Here is a 14,329-nt window from a genome sequence, read left to right as displayed (position 1 = left end):
ATACAAGTAACATTAAGGAAGCCGTGAAAAAATCAACGAGATTCCAGATGCGGATGTTATTACTGCAATATGTTATATAAATAATATTGTTAAAATATTAAAATGAAAAATAAATCATTACATAACCTTACCGTGTGTTTTAAGTTCGCATTTATAGACTGGGGGGAAAAAAAAGACAGACGTATATCACGGCCTGCTGGAGTATAGTAAACACAGAAAACATTTTACAGCAACAATGTTGAAGAAAGATATTTTGGTGTTCCGAAGTTGGCGTCATTAAACAGAAACCAAGATGGAGATTTCATTGCAACTAATTAGAAATTCGTCTTTCAGGTATGTAATAAACGATCTTCGCACAAAATAATGTACGATACACGAGCGGTATGTTTGTTTTCATGTTCTCGGAAATTAAAAAAGCTCAACTACGTTTCGCTTTTTCAATCTTTTCCTCGAACATGAAAACGTCAACATACCGCTCTTGTAACGTATATTAGGCTACTATTTCTTAAAATCTGACAATATAAATGCTAAAAATGCTACCATGAAACTAATAAGTGACTTGTGTATGTTTAATAGCTATGCATGATATTTATATTATTTTTCTCATAAAATATTGTATTAGAACCATGACCATCTCGTTAGCCTCGACGTGAACATCCTTATTTTCTTTTTTTTTTTTACTCTGTTTGAGAGAATAAAATACAGATACCTAGATGGCTGTGGTCTGTGAACCTAACCAATCAAAATTCGTTTAACGTATGTCCCAATTGTTATTTTGTTTTATGCAGGTACTCCCGTGTTAACTAAAACAGAAAATTGATAACTTTTCAATATCTTAAGCGAATGTTGAATTAAGATAAACTGAATTTCTTATGTAATACAGAGAAGATGTAAGCCTATATTAAAGTTGAATCCACAAAATTTTAAGGCGTCAGGAACGTTTTTGTATTGCGGTCTCCAGGAGAAACTTAGCTAAAAGTTACGCCTTGCCATTGCCTTGAGTGTATTGTCAGTTGTTTTTGCTGCAAGAAAACCTTGTTATGAGGAGGGCCTGGCTGTTTTTACATTGCGGTGAGAGAGGGCGGTGAAGTTTTCCCCCGTGTGATGCATTACTGCATAGCTTAATAAAACACAAGTTTGCAGCGCACACCTGAAAACGCCTCTGGCTTCATTACACCATCATATGAACATAAATTTTACTCATATTAACATTTAATGGAGTTTTTAGGAAAGAGTCTTCTCACATTTTCTCAGAAAGGTGGCATATTTATTACCCCGTTATTTAAGAACGTTGTCTTTTTTTTAAATAAGCGGATACAATTAGTTGAAAAAAACATTTCTTGATCCCATATTTATTACGATGATTATTATTATTATTATTATTATCACCATCATCATCACCATCTTCATCTTTATCATCATTCTCATCATCACCATCTTCATCTTTATCATCATCATCATCATCATCGGTGGTAGTAATGGTGTTACTTACAAATGGCTTTTAAGGAACCCGAAGGTTCATTGCCACCCTCACATAAGCCCGCCATCGGTCCCTATCCTGTGCAAGATTAATCCAGTCTCTATCATCATATCCCACTTCCCTCAAATCCATTTTAATATTATCCTCCCATCTACGTCTCGGCCTCCCTAAAGATCTTTTTCCCTCCGGTCTCCCAACTAACACTCTATATGCATTTCTGGATTCGCCCATACGTGCTACATGCCCTGCCCATCTCAAACGTCTGGATTTAATGTTCCTAATTATGTCAGGTGAAGAATACAATGCGTGTAGTTCTGTGTTGTGTAACTTTCTCCATTCTCCTGTAACTTCATCCCGCTTAGCCCCAAATATTTTCCTAAGCACCTTATTCTCAAACACCCTTAACCTATGTTCCTCTCTCAGAGTGAAAGTGCAAGTTTCACAACCATAAAAAACAACCGGTAATATAACTGTTTTATAAATTCTAACTTTCAGATTTTTGGACAGCAGACTGGATGATAAGAGCTTCTCAACCGAATAATAACACGCATTTCCCATATTTATTCTGCGTTTAATTTCCTCCCGAGTGTCATTTATATTTGTTACTGTTGCTCCAAGATATTTGAATTTTTCCACCTCTTCGAAGGATAAATTTCCATTTTTTATATTTCCATTTCGTACAATATTCTGGTCACGAGACATAATCATATACTTAGTCTTTTCGGGATTTACTTCCAAACCAATCGCTTTACTTGCTTCAAGTAACATTTCCGTGTTTTCCCTAATCGTTTGTGGATTTTCTCCTAACATATTCATCCGCATAGACAAGCAGCTGATGTAGCCCGTTGAATTCCAAACCCTGCCTGTTATCCTGAACTTTCCTAATGGCATATTCTAAAGCGAAGTTAAAAAGTAAAGGTGATAGTGCATCTCCCTGCTTTAGCCCGCAGTGAATTGGAAAAACATCAGATAGAAACTGACCTATACGGACTCTGCTGTATGTTTCACTGAGACACATTTTAATTAATCGAACTAGTTTCGAGGCTTATTGTAGGGATTCGTAACAAGTTGTTTTTTACGGTGATGGGTTGTTAGCCCTTCGCCCAACCCCCAAGCTGGAGGACCACAGTAATGGTGTTAATCACTTAAAATTTCTAGTACGATATTATTGTGTTACGTAACATACTGGTATTATACCAGATAGTTGTTCCACATTTTCACACATATCAACAGTTAACGCAGTGTTCAGTTTGTGAAAGAACTTTTTTCTTGCTGTTACTTCGTAGCTGATGCTTTCCCGGATAGATAGTGTTAAGTTCGAAGTCCAAACTCCGTATTAACAAATTTCATGATATAAACTTTTCTTTTAGGATCACAACTTTTTGTGCATTATATTATTACTATTATTTATTATTATTATTATTATTATTATTATTAAAGATATTAAAATATAAGCCTAAAGGGAGAAGAGAGAGAGAAGACTGTGAAGAGATGGATGGACCAGTTTCTTTGTGAGGACGGAACAGGTCGAAAGGCCTAATCCCTGAAAATGATGATGATGATGATGATGATGATGATGATGATGAAAGCAACATAATGACGTCCAAATAAAAGGATGTAGACTAAATTAATAATAGTGAAATTAACTAGACCTGTAACACACGAATTTTTTTTTCTTTTTTAATTTTTGGAATATATTCTGTTTAATTTAATAGTTATGGATTTAAAATAAATCAAGCGAAAAATCGAATATGAACTGTAGGGTAAAAGTTGGTAATATTGTGATACGAATAATATCGTGATAGCCTTATTTTGAGAATTTATTACAATGTTAGTGAGTGAGAGAAGGACCAGTTTTGTGCAGAAACTTGTTCACGAACATTCCCTTAATGCGTTGACGCCAAAAATCGATTTTCCTCTCGTTCATCAAAATTGTAATAAATTCTCAAAAAGAACTATCACAATATTATTCATATCACAATATTACCAACCTTTACCTTATATTGGAACATCGCAAGACCTCTAAAATATAACTTAAGAAATTAAATGAAATTAAGTTGAATTGAGCAATGTCTGTAATTCCCTTTCATACAGAAGTGAGTCGTGGGTAGCTAGAGACAAAGAATAAATGAGGTCATTGAAATAAGATTCTTGGAAGCGTGTAGATAGTTATTCAAGAATAAATAATAGATCTAGTAATGAAATTAGGTCAGAACTTGAAAGCATCAGCTTATATAATAATAGAGGAAATAGAAATACGTGAATTGCTCACAAGCATTAGACATGTTAAGTTTCTTTCAACTGTAAAACTTCAGAAATAAGAGATATAGGCTTCCCAAAGAAAACATGAAAAAAAAAATACAATAGCTGGTAAGATAAGTACGTAACATAACGCTTCACAGAATAAGAGTTGATGAAATTATTCAATTATTTCCTCTGAAAACGAGATGCAATAATTAAAGTCGAATAGGGCTTCACTATTAGGTCAAAATAAGTGTAAGTATTAATAAATAATTGGAGCAACAGTAACAAATATAAATGTCACTCGGGAGGAAATTAAACGCAGAATAAATATGGAAAATGCCTGTTACTAATTAGTTGAGAAGCTTTTGTCATCTAGTCTGCTGTCGAAAAATCTGAAAGAATTTATAAAACAGTTATATTACCGGTTGCTTTGTATGGTTATCAAACTTGGACTCTCACTTTGAGAAGGGAACAGACATTAAGGGTGTTTGAGAATAAGTTTCTTAGGAAAATATTTGGGGCTAAGAGGTATGAAGTTAAAGGAGAATGGAGAAAGTTACACACTGCAGAACTGCATGCATTGTATTCTTCACCTGACATGATTAGGAACATTAAATCCAGACGTTTGAGATGGGCAGGGCATGTAGCACGTATGGGCGAATCCAGAAATGCATATAGAGTGTTAGTTGGGAGACCGGAGGGAAAAAGATCTTTAGGGATGCCGAGACGTAGATGGGAGGATAATATTAAAATGGATTTAAGGGAGGTGGGATATGATGATAGAGAGTGGATTAATCTTGCACAGGATAGGGACCGATGGCGAGCTTATGTCAGGGTGGAAATGAACCTCCGGGTTCCTTAAAACCCATTTTGTAAGTAAGTATTAATAAATAATTTTATAAAACAATATATACGATAGTATATTGAGATGTATGAAGGCCAGAACGAATGAAAACAATATTTTTTATCGTAGATCTTTGTTTTTACCCTAGATCATATATGTAACAGATAGATCATCGCTATGTTAAAATCGTTTGTACTTTGAAGAGAACAACCACCGGGATCGCCACCCGTCCGCCGTAAACGAACACGAGATGGCAGTATAATTGCTAATGCAATTCAAATGGGAATTATGACGTGACTCCTTATGTAACAATTAGATGGCAGCGTAGTATACCTGACAAAAGTTGTTCACTTCAAAACCTGTAAGACCGAGGCTTTTACATATCATTGTCGTCCACCATTGTTTCAGTATTCCAATCTCGTCATTTTAGTCGGTTGTTTAATGACACTGTATCAGCTACTAGTTTATTTAGAGGTTAGCGCCAATGAAATTGGTAATATAGAGGTGGTATTTATCGAGATGAGGGCGAAAATTACCTGATATTCTCCATACAGTTGGGTAAAATCTCCGGGAAAACCCAACCAATTAATCAGATCTAGGGGAAATCGTTCCTATGCCTCAACACAACTCCGGAACAGCAGGCAAACGCGTTATCGCCTGAACTCGGTGGCTTCAGTCTCATAATCTCTTAGCATTCTTAATAACGTGTACCCTACAGTGAAGAGGGATACTAAATAATTAATTTCACAAATCTTGCAGTCTGTTCTAGAAACTGAACTCGTGTTTATTGGATGATAAGCTATTAGCTGACAGATCTACGGTTGGGCGAATCTGATGTTATTTGCAACTGTCGCTGACACGGATTCAAGAAAATAAATCTTTTTCCAATATGAGGCTGAAATGGCGCGGAATGCTGGGTGATATTTAATAGCAGCATCCTGCTAACAAGTTTGAAATGTGGTCAGAGCTGCAGGAAATTGATCGCCGAACCCCCTGAGGTGTGAACGTCGACGTGCGAGAACAAATGAAGCAGGACGTACAATGCTGGCCAATTCCTAAGCCGCAGTAAGCGATGTCTCTCCGCTAGGTACTCAGTCACACCTTGAGCGAAAGTTAATATCTCTGGCCGTGGAAAATGAAAAGACTTCGTTCGTAACAAAAGAACTCTGTTTTATTTATCTAGTTTCAAAAAGGTTTTGTAAGATAATCGCTTTTATTTAATAACAACAATAGTAATATCTATAATAATAATAATAATAATAATAATAATAATAATAATAATAATAATAATAATAATAATAATAATAATAACACTATAGACCTATTTATTATTTTATTTATTTATTTACTAATATTTAATGTGATGTGCAACAGCCAGAGGCGAATAACAGTTCAGCACATGATAATTTCATAACAAAAACATCAGCATAATAGAAATTACAATAAAAGTGTATAGTAATAATTATTAAAATCTTTTCTGTAAGTCCACACTGAATTGAAAGGGGTTAGACATCATGAAATGCGTGAAGGCCTATTAGGTTGCTAAAATAGTGTAATGGATTGATAGGAAAATTATTTATTCTACTGTGCAACAAAGTTTGAATTGAAAAAAGGACCTCAGGAGGATTCATGGTCAAGATTATTCAAGAGAATAATATGTCTGCTCGTGAGGAACTTCAGTTGATGTATCTCCAGTCCTTAGCGCTCAAATATTTGTTTTAAAAGGAGAAATTCATAGTCTGTGGGGAGGCAGAAGATACAAAAAGACTCAAAATAATGCGGAGTGTTTCTTTCACATGTCTGGCGATATTAGGGACAACTAAGCTATGCGAAAAAACATTCTCACTTATGAAATAACTCAACAAGAAAACACGATCACGATTAACTGGTTCACTTTTGCAGGACTATTTCTCTTTTAACATCACAAAAATTCTGAGTGACATTCAAATTCAAGAATATCATTACCCTGCTGAATGTTTTAACTCTGGACTGGTTACGTGCTCCGGTGTTTCCACAGACATAAGCAAGTTCAAGCTCTGATCTAGCTCCACAACCGGTATTGGAGCTTAAAACTCTGACACTACTGTCCTATAGTAACGGATATGACGATGATTGTTTGTGTGCTTATTATTGTCTATTTCCATTTCTGTATTTATTATTTTACTTTTGTTATCTATCCACTTACTGTCTATTCTGTAGCTGTTAGGGAGAACGGAACTAGTCACAATATCCCATTTTCTCCTGGCTTCGTTGCCTCATTAGTGATGCCTTTTTGGTGGCAATTGTGAGGTTCAAACCTGTCTTCGGAGAGTTGGCTAAATAACAATGACAACTATAGCTGTCAGAAAATAAAAAAATTAAACTGTAATGTATTAGGCCAGTGGTTCCCAAGTGGGGATCGCGACCCCCAAGGGTTTCATGTAAAGAGCTGAGGGGGGGGGTATCGTTTTCAAGTTCATGGCGATTTCTCACTTTTGTTTTGATGACAATCATAAACGAGAAATGTATTTTGCACAAATACGAGGTTGCAAATGTTATACAAAATTTAAGAGCTTCTTTTGCAAGCTCTTGATACAAAATTGGCCCATGCTCTCCGAAAAATAAATAAATAAATAAATAAATAAAAATCTAGTTTCAACATTTCATAAGTAGATACATATTTCAATGATATTTTCCTTTATATATATTGCAATTTCAGCTAGTTGAACGCATCGGATTCAATATCAATCTGTGGCTATCGTAATTGTTTCGATTTTCTAGTTTCTTCCGGAAAATACCCAAAAAGTTGTTGCTTAAAACAGTACTTCGGGTGATATTGATTGGTGTCGAGTGAAATTAGAGTCGTTATTATAGTTGGTTATTTAACGACACTGTATCAATTAGGCCTACTAGATTATTTAGCGTCAATACGATTGGTGGTAGCGAGATGGTATTTGGCGACAGGACACCAAGGATTCGCCATAGATTACCTGACATTCGTCTTATGGTTGAGAAAACCCTCCGAAAAAAAACCCAACCAAGTATTCAGTCCAAGCGGGAACCGAACCAAAGCCTGAGCACAACTCCGAATTAAAAGATAAGCGCCTTTCCCGCCTGAGCTAAGGCTGGTGGCTTTAGGGATTTGCATTTCTCGAATGGAGTCAAGAACCGGTACGGAAGGGCGAGGATCGCGTAAGAAAATCTCGCCCAAAAGTGGGCCGCGCCTTGAAAAAGTTTGGGTACCACTTTTAGACAATGTGTGAGCCTAGCTATAAAACATCTTTAGTGCTGAAGAGCAATATCGTTAGATGTATTTCAGTCTCCAAGATGCCAGCTGAAGCAGCTGACTCTGTCTTAGATCTCGTCTGTCTCATATTAACTGTTACTGTTTTTTTGCTGTAACACATTCAGACATCAGCACAAAATTTTGTAATTGCCGCGCTCGTCTTTATATCTCATATTGTAACATATTTAATTAACTGTTTTTAGAGCGCATCGGTGTATTAAAGCGTACTGAAATTCTGCTGCGCTGATATGTTTGAACTATTTTAATTTCTGCTAATAATTCACGACTGTCGGTATTTCTGTGATTTGTGCTGCAATATTATCTGATAAATGGACTCGTCGCCTTCCTGCAGTCTCCACATATTTGTACCACTTTACAAATGATGCGGTGACTTACCACACATTACCGTTTGTCAGGCTACACATTCCATTTCTCATTTCTGTTACAGTATATGTATCGGATATTTTGTGTTAAGTTGGATTACATTAAGTTAATTACATTTTACCATGCCGGGCAGTATTAAACGTAAAAGGTACAATAGTGTGGTAATATTTCCAGGCTATGGAATTTGCAACGCACAGATTTATACAGGGTCCAGCAGATTGAGCTCTCCGATTTTAATTGACCGCCATAAAGGTTTCTTGATAGTTGCGCTTGAGTGGCATATATCTTTGAGCAGCACAAGCCAAGCCATTTAAATTATCATTATGGCGTGGACAAACATCGTGCATTTTGTTGTTGAGCATTTTAAAAAAAATGGTGATTGTGATTGCAACGCTATGACGGTGTCGTACCCATTCTAGGATAGGTCGACACGAAACAATTCCTGGTAAGAAAACCCTACTGATATGAATGAGAAATGTCAGACAAAAGATTCAGCTTTCAAACAGAAGTCGTCCGGTAGATGTCGCAACGTTTGGCCTCCCGACAATATCCCAGCAGTGAGGCATGCTGTTACCACAGTATATAGTCACAAAGCTTGGGATGATTTTTTGCATTTCTCGCGATAGTTGCTAGCTGCTTGGAGCGCTGGGAATACTAGGCACAATAGACTGTGTCACTGCCATCGTGATCTAATACAGGCCGTAAGACAGACCATGTGACTCGCTGATCACGAAGGGTGGCGTTTCAACCATATAAATTAGTTGGAATGCATAAAGAGTAACATATATTTCTCTAAAATGTAGTGTAATTGCATTAATAAAATTTAAAACAATGATTATGAAACACTTCAGACATAATTCACTTTTGAGTTAAGGTGTAATATTATTTTTGGTGTGAAAATTACGTTGTTCGTATGTGTAATACCTGCCTATATTTCGATTAAATATTGCGAAATTCATGTACATTAATTTATGCACGATTCAATAATTTTCAGTTGCACCGCACGGATATTTAAATATGTTGAAATTATAGGTTATGTTTACTGTGCCAGTACTTCAATATTCGCATTTATACATTATAATTAAGCATAATGTCGTGTATGATACCCTGCACATACAATTTGTCTGTATTTGAATACTACAATTGAGAATTGAATTACTGTATTTATCTACTACATAAGAGACGAAGTAACACAATCGTACGTACACTAATTTCATAGGAGTGGTATGGGATAGTGAATTAATAAAATCATTATAGTCCGTTGTATGAAAAGATATTTGAGTTTCCCACATTTATCAACATTAATTCCTGTAATTCTGTAGCTATAAAACTGCCGAAGGTTTTATATTGTATAGAAGCACCATATTAAATATTTTCGCTGTAATGTAGGTGTATATAATAAACCTATATTCTGAGAGCACTGCACTAAAGTTAGTCTGTTAAACAGAAATGACGAAGTGTATGAAAGTGAGTTGGAAATATAAAATTCCCGCTTGCGTAATTTTCTCCAGCTTCATGACACCGGTTGCTAGGACACGTAAAACGAAGCTTTAATTAATTTTTTTTCTGGCAACAATCCACAATCTCGTACCGTTAAGCAAACATTTCTGGAGTAATAACAGACAACAATTTAAGCAAACACTCACAGAAACGAGAAAATTTTTAAATTTAATTGCAATATTATCAAACGAGCAAAAATAACCGAGATAACGAGTTCTAGCTTTCTACTACGAGAAATTACTGTAGTCTTTTCGAGTCAGGAAATTGCACATTAAAATTAAAGCGTAATTCTGCTTTCAGAGTTCATATCATTTTTTTTTCTTCGCGTCAGGTTTGTAGTAAGCTGGTTTGTGTGGAAACTCAATAGAATGAACTGGTATTATGAACATATTACCCAGGTTGAAATATTGACATAGTAATCATTTTAGAGTGCTTCTCCTTTTTACGGAGAGGATCGTTTTATCATTTTTGTTGTGGGCTGTTATCCTCCTGGCTTGGTCTGTCTTTTCGAGGGCTGTACCCGGGACTGACCCATATAATTAAGGCTGGTTCACAATAAACCGGGAACGGAAACGACAACGAGAACGAGAACGGAAATAATGTTAAAATAAATGTATTTAAATGTGTGCATTCACAATTCGACCCTCCTAATTACTAACATTGTTACCCTTTTTTTACATTTTTCAGAAGATGAAAATGAAGTTTTAAAATGATCGTGTAAATTAGTGTATACAAAAATGTAGAGTAACAATAAGATTTTACATACAATTGGGAAGGTTTAGAGCTATACAATGATAGTACTGGGAGAAAAAGAAGCAATTTAAGACCATATTAACTAGGACAACTCAAAACCATAAAAAATTGAGTTACAATGTTAGTACTTGGGAGGGTCGAACTAACTATTGTGAATGCTCACATTTAAATACATTTATTTTAACATTACTTCTGTTCTCGTTCTCGTTGTCGTTTCCGGTTTATTGTGAACCAGCCTTTAGGCATACTTTGGCCGATTGTGCGCCCTATACCGGGTGTCTGAAACCTTTAGTCTGAATATAATATTATAATATAATTTATGCTCGACCATGCCGAAATGTAGTAATTATACACCTGGTAGCAGTCCTTTAATGCATGTCATTAAAGTACACCTACTCATTAAAGTACAGGTGTTTTCAGCCAATGATAACTCAGCTTACAGGTATTTAGCCAATGACAAGTCAGCTTTGTACCGTTATAAAACCGCAAGTATCGATTATTCTCGGATATGCAATCGAAAGAGAATTAGCGAAAAGTTACGGAGGTTGGAAATACAATACTGTCGCAGAAGGTTATGTTCTGTTACTATAATAATTAGCGTTAATTGTAAGTAATATTCAAATAAATTCAATTTGTCATCTCGTTTTTCAATGTCGAATTCAATAATTACGGTTATACCAAGTTTAACGGGATTACATCAAGGTCAATGACATTATTGTTCCTCGGAAAAAATCAATACTTTCGCGTCTGCGCACATCTCACAATACACGACCTAGAACAAGGTGACTTCCGATCTTGTCAGATACAAATAAAATGTATACATCTGAATAATTTCAAGTTAGAAATATGGTCGAGCATAAAAAGTCGTATGAAACTCGCCTATAATGGTAATTAAGAAGCTCGTATGAATATTATGAAACGAGTGCAGGCGAGTTTCATAAACATCCATACTCGCTTCTTAATTACTACCATTATAGGCTCGTTGCATAATGTACTATTTTGGTTCTTGAAAGAAATTTTAGCCACCGGCATAGCTCAGATGGCTAAGGCGATTGCCTGCCGATCCAGAGTTTCGCTCGGGCGCGTGTTCGATCCCCGCTTGGGCTGATTGCTTGTTTTTTTTTAGAGGTTTTACCCAACCGTAGGCGAATTTCAGGTAATCTATAGCAAATCCTCGGCCTCATCTAGCCAAATGCCATCTCGCTGTCACCACTCCCATGGACGCTAAATAACCTCGTAGTTGATACTGCGTATATAAAGTAGTCCAGAGAATGTCGCTCAAAAACAATAATTTTCTTGTCTTCTTAATTATATTATTTCAATGCATTATTATTAGGAAATCGAACCTATTTAGACTAATTCCATTAGGTCTACCCTAATTCCTCTATAAACGTTACACGCAATCATAGGGGGTTTACTAAAATCTCTTGTACAATTTTTTAGTATGTACCGGTACGTATTTTCCACGAGTGATGTTACCTGTTAGTCCGTGATGTTATATTTCCGAAATTTTTTTACGTGAACCTGAAATGAATATGTTATACACCGTGTCCCGCTTAGAGGGATCGAGAAATAAATGCTCACCATTTAAAATCAGATAAAGATATCGTTGTGATTTACAGCTGACAAAATGCAGAAATTGTCCAAGTTTATGCAGCAATGGTTTAAAAGCAGCTACAACTTCATGCGCATGCACATCAGTGTTTAACTTGGAAACAAGCCTGACGTCATTCAGTAGACGAGTAGAGCATTTCGTCATTGGACCATTCTTCTTCATCGAGGCGACAGTCACAGGGAATGTGTATCTGGACATGTTGTAAAACTTTTGTTGTTGATCAACTCCCCCCAGGATCGGGTTTTCAGCATTATGGGGCTCCACCCCATTGGTATGACACAGTGCATAACTTCTTGAATGCAAACTTTCTCGATAGGTTGATCGGAGGATGAGTTCCCCTTGTCTGGCTAAGTGACTTCGTAGGTCACCCGACCTGACCGCACTTTGACTTTTTTCTGGGGCTTTGTGAAGGGTATTGTGTACCAACGTGGTAGAGTTGAAACTCTGGAAGAACTGAGGTAACGCATTACAAACGCAGCTGCGCTAGTCACTCCACAGTTACAGAACACTTTGCAGGAGGTTGAGCACCGTTTAGATGTCTGCAGGGTAACTCGAAACTCACACATAGAGTTGCATTGACCATTCTCCGAAACTCCGAGAGTTTTCACATAAGTTATGTAAGAAATTATGTTACAAAACCATTATTTACACTTTAAATTATCACTTATTTTTCGATCTAAGTGGGACACTGTATTGCGACCAAAAAGTAGTGGTATATTTCTTAATTTGTTGTTTCAGATAAGTTGCATTTTAATTTTCATATTTTCAGAGTTTCATGAGTCCATATGACATAAAAATGTGGTGTGAAGACTTGTGACTTTGTCGCTGGTGACTACACTTCCAAAATCACAGCTCCGAGAAACCACAATCTCCGACCGATATGCGATTCATAGCAATAGCGACTGAAGTACGTATAATATGTGACAGCTCCAGAGTCCAGAAAATTCCAAGTCAGAAGATTAACTTGAAGGACAACATAATTGAGATCTAATTAATTATCGTCCTACTCTAGAGGTTAACGTCGGCAACTCTTTGATGATCAAGCTACAATGCACTCGGTATGTTCTTCCCCGAATGATCCACCTAATCATTCTTAAATATTCTCTGGCGAAAATACGCGCGCACACATCGCGATGAAGTCTTGCTTTTTCTGAACCGACGCATGCGACGTGCGAGGTGCGATGCCCGCATTGCAAAAAAAAAAAAAATCCGGACTACACGAGAGATAGTGAGTGGTTTCTCTAGCAGACCTCGCATCTAGCAGTTATAGAAACCACTCACTATCTCTCGTGTCTCGCACGTCGCATGCGTCGGTTCAGAAAAACCAATGCTTTACATCTCGGAGCGTGTTATGTTTTTAGTATATTCGCCGCGCATCACTATTGTTAATATAATACATGGCACCGGTATATCATTTAAATTCGCAGAAGAGCGATAAACGTAAACATATTCTGTCGGCTGGTGATAAGAATCATTCACAAACGCTAGCGTTTTCCGGACACAAAAATCACTCTATGACAAAATCATTATTATCTGCTACACCGTTTTTTTCCGGAGCTGTGACGACAACGCTGTCACACTCCACCTCTAATGAGAACACTAGCCTGCAGTCGAACCCGCGTTCGTTGGATTTGCAGAAGAAAACACCGATATTCACTACAGCCAGTAGCCAGTGTCTTTCGTAATACAGTATATCGTGTTTACAGGACATCGGAACAGGGTTCATTTAAAAAGTCCTCTCCCGATATCAGATTATTAATCCCGCGTGGGGTCGCGGCTCGTAATTTATATGGCAGGTGAATGAGTCACTGCGGACAGGTACTGTCCACTTTGCATAATTGCAGTGGCCTTGAATCATAATTAATGACTGACTTAGTAAATTAGCTGTCATCAAGAGATGTTGGAGCGTGTATAGACAGCGAAGCCCGGATTAGCGAACTGTCCATTAGTGATGGCAGAGGTGAGGCCCATATACAACGCTGATGGTGCTTGATGACAGCCTGGGTCGCCGTTAATGAAAAAGCCTCTTAAATCACTTATGCAAACCCGCGCAGCGATGCAGAAATTAGTGGTTCCTGCACACGTCACTTTTTTTTTTTTCATCGCTGGATTGCCTAATGAGAACGACGGGCTCGCTGTTGTTTTTCTCATTATACGTTGCGCAGAGAAAGTATTATATGCTGGACAGATTTTCACGTATGTGTACGTGTACTGCACATGTATTTATTACTTATGGATACGTGT

Source organism: Periplaneta americana, chromosome 1 (assembly GCF_040183065.1).
Source record: "Periplaneta americana isolate PAMFEO1 chromosome 1, P.americana_PAMFEO1_priV1, whole genome shotgun sequence".
NCBI lineage: Eukaryota > Metazoa > Arthropoda > Insecta > Blattodea > Blattidae > Periplaneta > Periplaneta americana.
Note: the sequence above shows the minus strand (reverse complement) of the source record.